General features: G+C 40.8%; 1 pseudogene; it reads right to left on the bottom strand.

Moving 5' to 3' along the window:
* Positions 1-1,338: 1,338 nt before the first annotated feature.
* On the bottom strand, positions 1,339-1,461 carry LOC127485057 (small nucleolar RNA SNORA40; annotated as a pseudogene).
* Between the last annotated feature and the right edge of the window lie 6,395 nt (positions 1,462-7,856).

Genomic DNA, 7,856 nt, shown 5'->3' with positions numbered 1-7,856 from the left:
AAGACCTTTCTCTCTGTCTCTCTCTCACTGTCTAACTCTAGCTGTCAAATAAAAATAAATAAATAAAATAAAATTTAAAAAATAAAAAAATAGATACAACTATACCAAAAAGTGGATTATAGGTTGTCGGAGACTGGGAGTAAGGAGAATGGGGAGTGATTCCCTAATGAGTATAGTATTTCTTTTTGAAGTGATGAAATTATTATGGAATTGGTGGTGATTTTCCCAACTCTATTGATATATATTTTTAAAGGTTTATTTATTTGAAAAGTCAGAGTTACACAGAGAGAGAAAGAAAGGCAGAGAGAGAGAGAGAGGTCTCACTCCCCAATTAGCTGCAATGGCAGGAGCTGTGCTGATCTGAAGCCAGGATCCAGGAGCCTCCTTCGGGTCTCCCACGCAGGTACAGAGACCCAAACACTTGGGTCATCTTCCACTGCTTTCCCAGGCCATAGCAGAGAGCTGGATCGGAAGTGGAGCAGCCAGGACTCAAACTGGCACCCACATGGGATGCCAACCGGCACTGCAGGCAATGGCTTTACCCTCTATGCCACAGTGCCAGTCCCTCTATTAATATATCTTAAAAACTACTAAACTGTACAATGTAGAGAATAAATTTAAAAATTTGTAAAGTAAATTTTAAAAATTGCAACACAACATTGTTGTGAACCTGATTAGAAAATAAATGCAAGTACTCATCACACTGATGCAAAAATTTGAAATTTGAACACTGACTAGTAATTTGATAATTCCAAACATATTTTATTTTGTATGGTTATTTTTATTGTTATTTTAAAAGATTTACTTATTTGAAAGGCAGAGTGACAGAGGGAGGCGTGAGCGCGCGCATGCACATACACACACACCCTCTCTTTGTTCACTCCCCAAATGCCAGGAACAGCTAGGGTAGCCAGGATCCAGGAACTCCATCCAGGTGTCCCAGAGGGTGGCAGGAACTCAAGTACTTGGGCTGTCATGTGCTGCCTCCCAGGCACATTAGCAGCAAGCTGAATCAGAAGTGCAGAGTAGCTAGGACTTGAACCAGCACTCTGATATGGGATGCAGGTTTCCTAAATGGTGGCTTAATCTGCTGCACTACAATGTCTGCCCCATTATGGTTATGTTTTTAAATACTCCTTATGTCTTAAAGTTATATATTAAATTACTTAAAGATAAAAAGTGGAATTTGCTTTGAAATAATATGGAAAGAGGAAAATGAGTGGGTGTGGTTGACGTTGGAGTGGGATTGATGATAATTGCATGTAGGATATAGGTATATCAGTAATGTTTTAGTTTCTATTATGTCTACTTTTGTATGCGTTCTGAAAACTTTTTCATCCTATGCCTACTTGCATATATCAAAATTCATACTGATCAACAATTTCTGGGTTGCAAAAGAGGATTTATTTTTTGCGCCTTTGTGTCAGTCTTTGTCCACATGAAATTCTTTTTAAAATAGCCTTATGACAAAATCAAATCCTGTTTTCTTAAGTCTAAGATATTGAACATGGAGGAGGACAGAAATGAAGATCAAAACCTCAATGTTGGGGGCCAGCATTGTGGCACAGCAGGTTAAAGCCCCAGCCTGCTGCACCAGCATCCCACATAGGTGCCAGTTCAAGTGCCAGCTGCTCCATTTCTGATCCAGCTCCCTGCTAATGCAAGGAAAGCAGCGAAGGATGGCCCAAGTGTTTTGGGCCCTGCACCCAGGTTGGAGACCCAGAAGAAGCTCCTGGATCCTGGCTTTAGCCCCGGCCGTTGCAGCCATTTGAAGAGTGAACCAGCGGATGGAAGACCTCTCTGTCTCTGTGTCTCTCTGTAACTCTGTCTTTCAAATAAATAAAATAAATCTTATATTTTAAAAAAACACTCAAGCTAGCAGTTTCTCTCATTTTTACAGGCAGAACCTAAGGCACAAATATGATCACTGAGAACTATGAGCTTCTATAAGGAACGCCAAAGACTAAGAGAAAAAGAAGAAAATGTGTTTCCAATGCTCAGATGATAACAGCTTTCCTACTCTTTTGGCCTCTGAGAGAATTGATAAATATAGCTCTAAGGAAATTTTGTTTGGTCTCTTAGTCTCACCTTGGGTTGTTTCCTGCCCACAATCTTCAGATCATCTCTGAATCATGTTAATTCTCTCCTCCTCCTCCTCCCTCTCCTCTCGTCTCCTTTTCTCACCTCTCTTCTCCCTGCCTCCCTCCCTCTCTTTATATTTTAATACTACTATGTTTGCAGAAACAATTTTTGCAACTTTTTTTTTTTTGACAGGCAGAGCTAGACAGTGAGAGAGAGACAGAGAGAGAAAGGTCTTCCTTTTCCGTTGGTTCACCCCCCAGATGGCCACTACGGCCGGTGCGCTGCAGCTGGCGTGCCGATCCGAAGCCAGGAGCCATGTGCTTCCTCCTGTTCTCCCATGCGGGTGCAGGGCCCAAGCACTTGGGCCATCCTCCACTGCCCTCCTGGGCCACAGCAGAGAGCTGGCCTGGAAGAGGAGCAACCTGGACTGGGACTAGAATCTGGGGTGCCGGCGCCGCAGGCGGAGGATTAGCCAAGTGAGCCACGGCGCCGGCCAATTTCCGCAACTTATATTATTACCCACTTAGTGGTATATTTGGAGCATCTTGCACATCATTATTCTGTTATATATTAACAGTTTATAATATATTTAAAATATCTTTCACTGGTTAAAGTTTGAGCTAGTGGCCAAAACCTCAGTGTTCCAAATCAACTCTGCCATGGGGCTCAATAAGCATTTCAAGGCAGAGATATTTTCTCCTAGAATGGCAACCACTTCACCAGAGAGATATCCCTTCACCTCCCGCTGTCTTCTGCCTTTTCTCAAGCAAATAGAAAATCTAAGGGAAAATAATGTACTTGCTTATGCAAATACAGCATTTTGATAAGCCTTCTGCCCACAACCACTCTTACTAGATTGCTGCTTCTAAGTGTCTTTCATGGTAGGAATTCTAAAGCCACCAATAAAGCAGATTAGGTAGGCTGAAGAATTATCAGCACAGCCACCTATGACTCACAGTGCCTTAATCCCCTGCACCTGCAAGGATATCACACCATCTCCTGAATAGCCATACCTGGCCCAAATTGCTAGTTGCTGATTTTTTGACTTGTTATTTAGTAACTCTGATTTCCACAGAATGTATCAACATGTTTCTCACTAATAAGATTAAATGACCCCACATGTTTTCTGGGGAAATGTTACTTTTACCTTTTGTGTTCTTTGATTTTAACAAGAAAATTATTTTGAAGATAATTGTTATAATTTTAGCTATTCATGAAATTAATGTTTGTGCATTAGTCACAGCAATAAAAGTCTTCTCAAGAACACCAATGCGAATTTTTTTATTATTCATGTGTTTTAGTAACCTTTGAAGGAAAATGTATACTCAACCAATGTTACTACAGTCTTCAACTACTAATGGAATCAATATTTTGTTTGCATCATAAAGCCATAAAATTGGATTGCAAATTCACTCATGACAATTCTAGACTTCTTTAATATGTCCTTTAGGCTTTCTGTGAAGGATAAGCATAATGAAAAAACACCTGTAAACATAGTCTAACTACAGTATATCTTTATGGGAAGCAGGATCTTTGCAAAAGTAGCAAAATTGTGTTGGCAGAAATGGTCTGAACCTGAGAGGTTACTTAGCCTGGCCTAGAAAAAGCAGGATCCAATATCAGGTCTTCTAACTTTGCCTTTGTCAAGAAATCCCACAAGGATATCTGACCCCAGAACCTCAGTGTGGTGGCAGCCACAACACATCGGTTAGAGCAGAAATAAGTTACTGTACCTTTATTACCTGGATCTTAGTAAAGTCCCCTACCAAGTACTGTGTAATTAGAAACAAAAGCTGCTTTGAAATTGTCTTTAGCAAGACCTCAAGTGAGTCAGCCAGAAAACCTGCAGTTCAGAGAAGATTCCTAGGAAAGATCTGGTACATGGCTCTATCCTTTATCCTGGTTCCTTTTAAAGGCAGTAAAAATTACCTTGTCATAAACTGCCTCCCACACTCTGTAACCACAAAGATGGGAGGCCATGCTCATGGAAGAAAAGGATGAGGTCTCCTTCTATGTCCCGGTTTCCCTTATATCCCCCATAAAGGGAAGTTAAATAGGGAATTGGTAAAAGAGGGAGTTAAACGCGGAGTCGCAAAGGAAAGTTAAGGAGGAAATGTTTTTTCCTGGATCCTAATCTCCAAGTCATTATTAAACCTCACCAAGCTGATGCTGCTTAGTGTGACCTTTGTGCCTGAGTTGCTTAAAAAAAATCATTCATTCATTTGAAAGGCAGAGCCACAGAGAGAGAGGGAGAGAGACAAAGAGAGAGGTCTTCTATCTACTGATTAACTCCCCAAATGGTTGCAATGGCCAGAGCTGGACCAATCCAAACCCAGGAGCCAAGAGCCCCAAGCACTTGGGCCTCCTCCTCTGCTTTCCAAGGTGTACTAGGCTGGGAGCCGGATCGGAAGTGGAGCAGCTGGGACTCAAGCCAGCACCCATATGGGATGCCAGTGCCTCAAGGGACGGCTTCACCTGCTACAGCATAGTGCCAGCCTGCCACCTGGGTTCTTACATTGGTCACCTACCCAGTATATCAGGCCACTTAATAATTAGCAGCTATTTGTCAAGCAGCTACTCAGTGCCTGGAACTTAGAAGCATTGTCTCATTTAAAATTGATCCTCAAAACCTAATACGCTAAGCTACATTTTACAAAGGAAGAAACCAAATTCAAGGAAGTGGCCCAAGATCAATGACCCATGAAGTGGAGAGGCTAGAATTTGAACATGTGCATGACTTCCCCTCTGCTACACTGGCTCCAAGACTGAAGTCCTGGTGTGTTCTTTCCCAGCCTTTCTACTCTCATCTCTATCAATCTCACATAAACTATCCTCTATTGCACTTTCAATTATCACCTACTCAAACTGCTATCACCAGTCAAACTTTGCATCTCAGCTGCCGGGCCTGCGACTACATGTTTTATCAGCTATTCAGAGGGGGCATGTTTATGTCTTTTAATTTATTAACCATTTCTTCTATGATGTCTAATCTACAATTGAATTTGTCCATTCAGCTCTTTACATCAGTGTTTGTAATTTTTTTCCTTCTAAAATTCCCATCTGCTCCTTTTTATTTATTTTTTATTTTTTTATTTATTTGAAAGGTAGAGTTACAGAGAGGAAGAGAGAGAGAGAGAGAGAGAGAGAGGTCTTCCATCTGCTGGTTCACTCCCCAAATGGCTGCAACAACCGGAGCTGAGCTGATCTGAAGCCAGGAGCTTCTTCCGGGTCTCCGACACAGGTGCAGGGGCCCAAGGACTCAGTCATCTTCTACTGCTTTCCCAGGCCATTAGCAGACAGCTGGATAGGAAATGCAGCAGCTGGAACTCCGAATTGGCACCCATATGGGATGCCGGCACTGCAGGAGGTGGCTCCACCCGTTATGTCATAGGGCCAGCCCCCATCTGGTCCTTTTTAATAGATTTCAACTCTCTGTAATTCTCCCTCATTTCATCTACATTTTCTTTTTCTTCTTTTCCCCAACCCTAAGACACTCCCAAAGCCTCTGATGTTTTCTCTAACTCCCAGCAGTTGCCTTCTGACTAGAGCCATGTGTATATTTTCAGAGTCTTGCAAACCCACAAACAGAATATATTCCTGGAGAAAAAATGGCCATAGAAATCTTAATTCATCCTCTCTGCAGTTTATTCTTTCTCCAAAATCTTGGCTTCTTTCGTTCTGGATGTCTTTGCAGCTTTCCAATGCCTTAAATATATTTTGTCATTTTATTTTTATGTGACTTTTCTAGTTATTCTTGGTGGCATCGTTTGTCCACTAGAAGTTATATTGAAAAGTGTAAAAAAGAAAGTAAAAAATATCACCCAAGTCCCAAGAAAAACTTTGAGAGAGAAGATTATTAGTCTCTTGCTGGTGAGATTTAGGTGGTACTTTTACTTTCTTTTAATACATTTTTCAATATAATTTGCTTTCTACTGTATTTTGCTTTTAAAAGGTTTGTTTTTATTTATTTGAAAGGCAGGATTACTGAGGGAGGAGAGTGTAAGGGAGACATGTTTCATTTGTTGGTTCATTCCTTGAGTAGCTGCAACAGCCAGGGCTAGCAGATCCAAAGCCAGCAGCCAAGAGCTTCTTCCAATCTCCCACATGGGTTGCAAAGGCCTAAGCACTGGGCAATCTTCTACTGCTTTCCCAGGCAATCGCATAGAGCTGAATCAGAAGTGGAACAGCCGGGACTTGAACCAGTGCTCTGAAATGAGATACTGATGCCGCAGGCAGCGCATTGTCCTGCTGCACAACAACACCAGTCTCTAGTGTATTTTTTTATAGATAAAAAGCTCATATTTTTTATTTTGAAAAAAGACAAGTAAATATTTCCCTTTCAGATATGCTGGAGATACAGCTCACAAGCTTGTTTTCTTCCATATTCTCTCTCTCTCTCTCTCTCTCTCTCTCTCTCTCTCTCTCTCTGATATGTGAGGACACAATGGGAAGCTGGCCATCTGTCAATAAGCTAGGAAGAGGGCTCTCATCAGAACCCAACCATGATCTCAGACTTTCCATCTCCAGAACTGTAAGAACTGAATTGGACGTTTAAACCATTCAGTCTATGGCATTTTGTTATAGCAGCCTAGCAGACAAAGGCAATCCCCTTTTGAAGGACTGCAGCACAAATCTTGTATCTGAATTCAGCAAGATACTTGACAAACTCAAGATAGCCTGATGAATAAACTGGTGAAGATCACTCAGATGCCTTTGTAACTGTTCAAAAACAGCATCCAATGTAGACAAGGGATTAATGGCAACTTCAAAAGGCTTTGTATTTGCCCAGTTCTCAAGGACATGTTTATATGGAATTTAAATAAAGCTATGGAAGAAAGGCTTAGATATCTGCTAGTGACCTCAATCTGAAAATGTTCTAAAAAGTTGGAAAATGGGCTTAATTTTAAAAATGGCAGTTGAAGGGAATTCTCACATATTTTGCGCTAGACACTGAGTTAGGCCCTTTCTGTAAAAGAGTACATTTAACAAAGATTAACAACAAGCATGTCAACTAGACTCAGATGTACAAAAGAGAAGACTAGAACAGAGCATGAGTATATGTACAGCCCATCTGGAAGACAGCTTGCTCTTCCATGAGCTTGCCAAGCATGTTTTCTTCTCAAGGATTTTTGCACATCTAATATTTTTCTACCCAAAACATTCCTCCCCCAAATCATCATGGACAAATCCTTCATATCTTTCATTTTTCAAAAACAATTAGCACTTCTAAGAGGACTTCCCTGACTACTTGATATAAAACAGTATAGTCTGCCCTTTTTTGTGTATATCTGTAGCTTGCATTATATTTCTTCATCGCATGAACCACAACCTGACTTACTGTATAAGGGTACTTCAAAGCTTCAAAGAACGTATATTACGAAAAAGCTATGCATATTTTCTGCACCAAAATAAACTGACCTTTTCATTTTATTTTTCCACAAACTTTTTGAAGCACTTTGTTTATTGTCTATGTCCTCATTAGAGTATGAGCTTCAGGAGACCAAAGACTTTATTTTGTTTTCTGCTGAACTCTCGGTGCCTAGAACGCAGTAGGAGTTCAATATTCACAGGAAGAATGAGTGTTTTCATTGATGATGCAATATGGTTGGGAAAATGGAAAATATTAACTTACACAATGGGGATATAGCAACCACAAACAGGATGGTGAGAGTGCATCTCTACTCGTTGTTGATCTTACTACGCTGTATATATGCTCTGTTTTAGCACAGACACTCCCAAGGCATATACAGAGAGTAGTTATAAACAAGAGAGGC

The sequence above is a fragment of the Oryctolagus cuniculus genome, chromosome X, assembly GCF_051225735.1.
Source record: "Oryctolagus cuniculus isolate XC-2025 breed Fujian yellow rabbit chromosome X, ASM5122573v1, whole genome shotgun sequence".
In the NCBI taxonomy this organism is placed as follows: domain Eukaryota; kingdom Metazoa; phylum Chordata; class Mammalia; order Lagomorpha; family Leporidae; genus Oryctolagus; species Oryctolagus cuniculus.
This window is presented reverse-complemented; position numbering and strand designations above follow the sequence as displayed.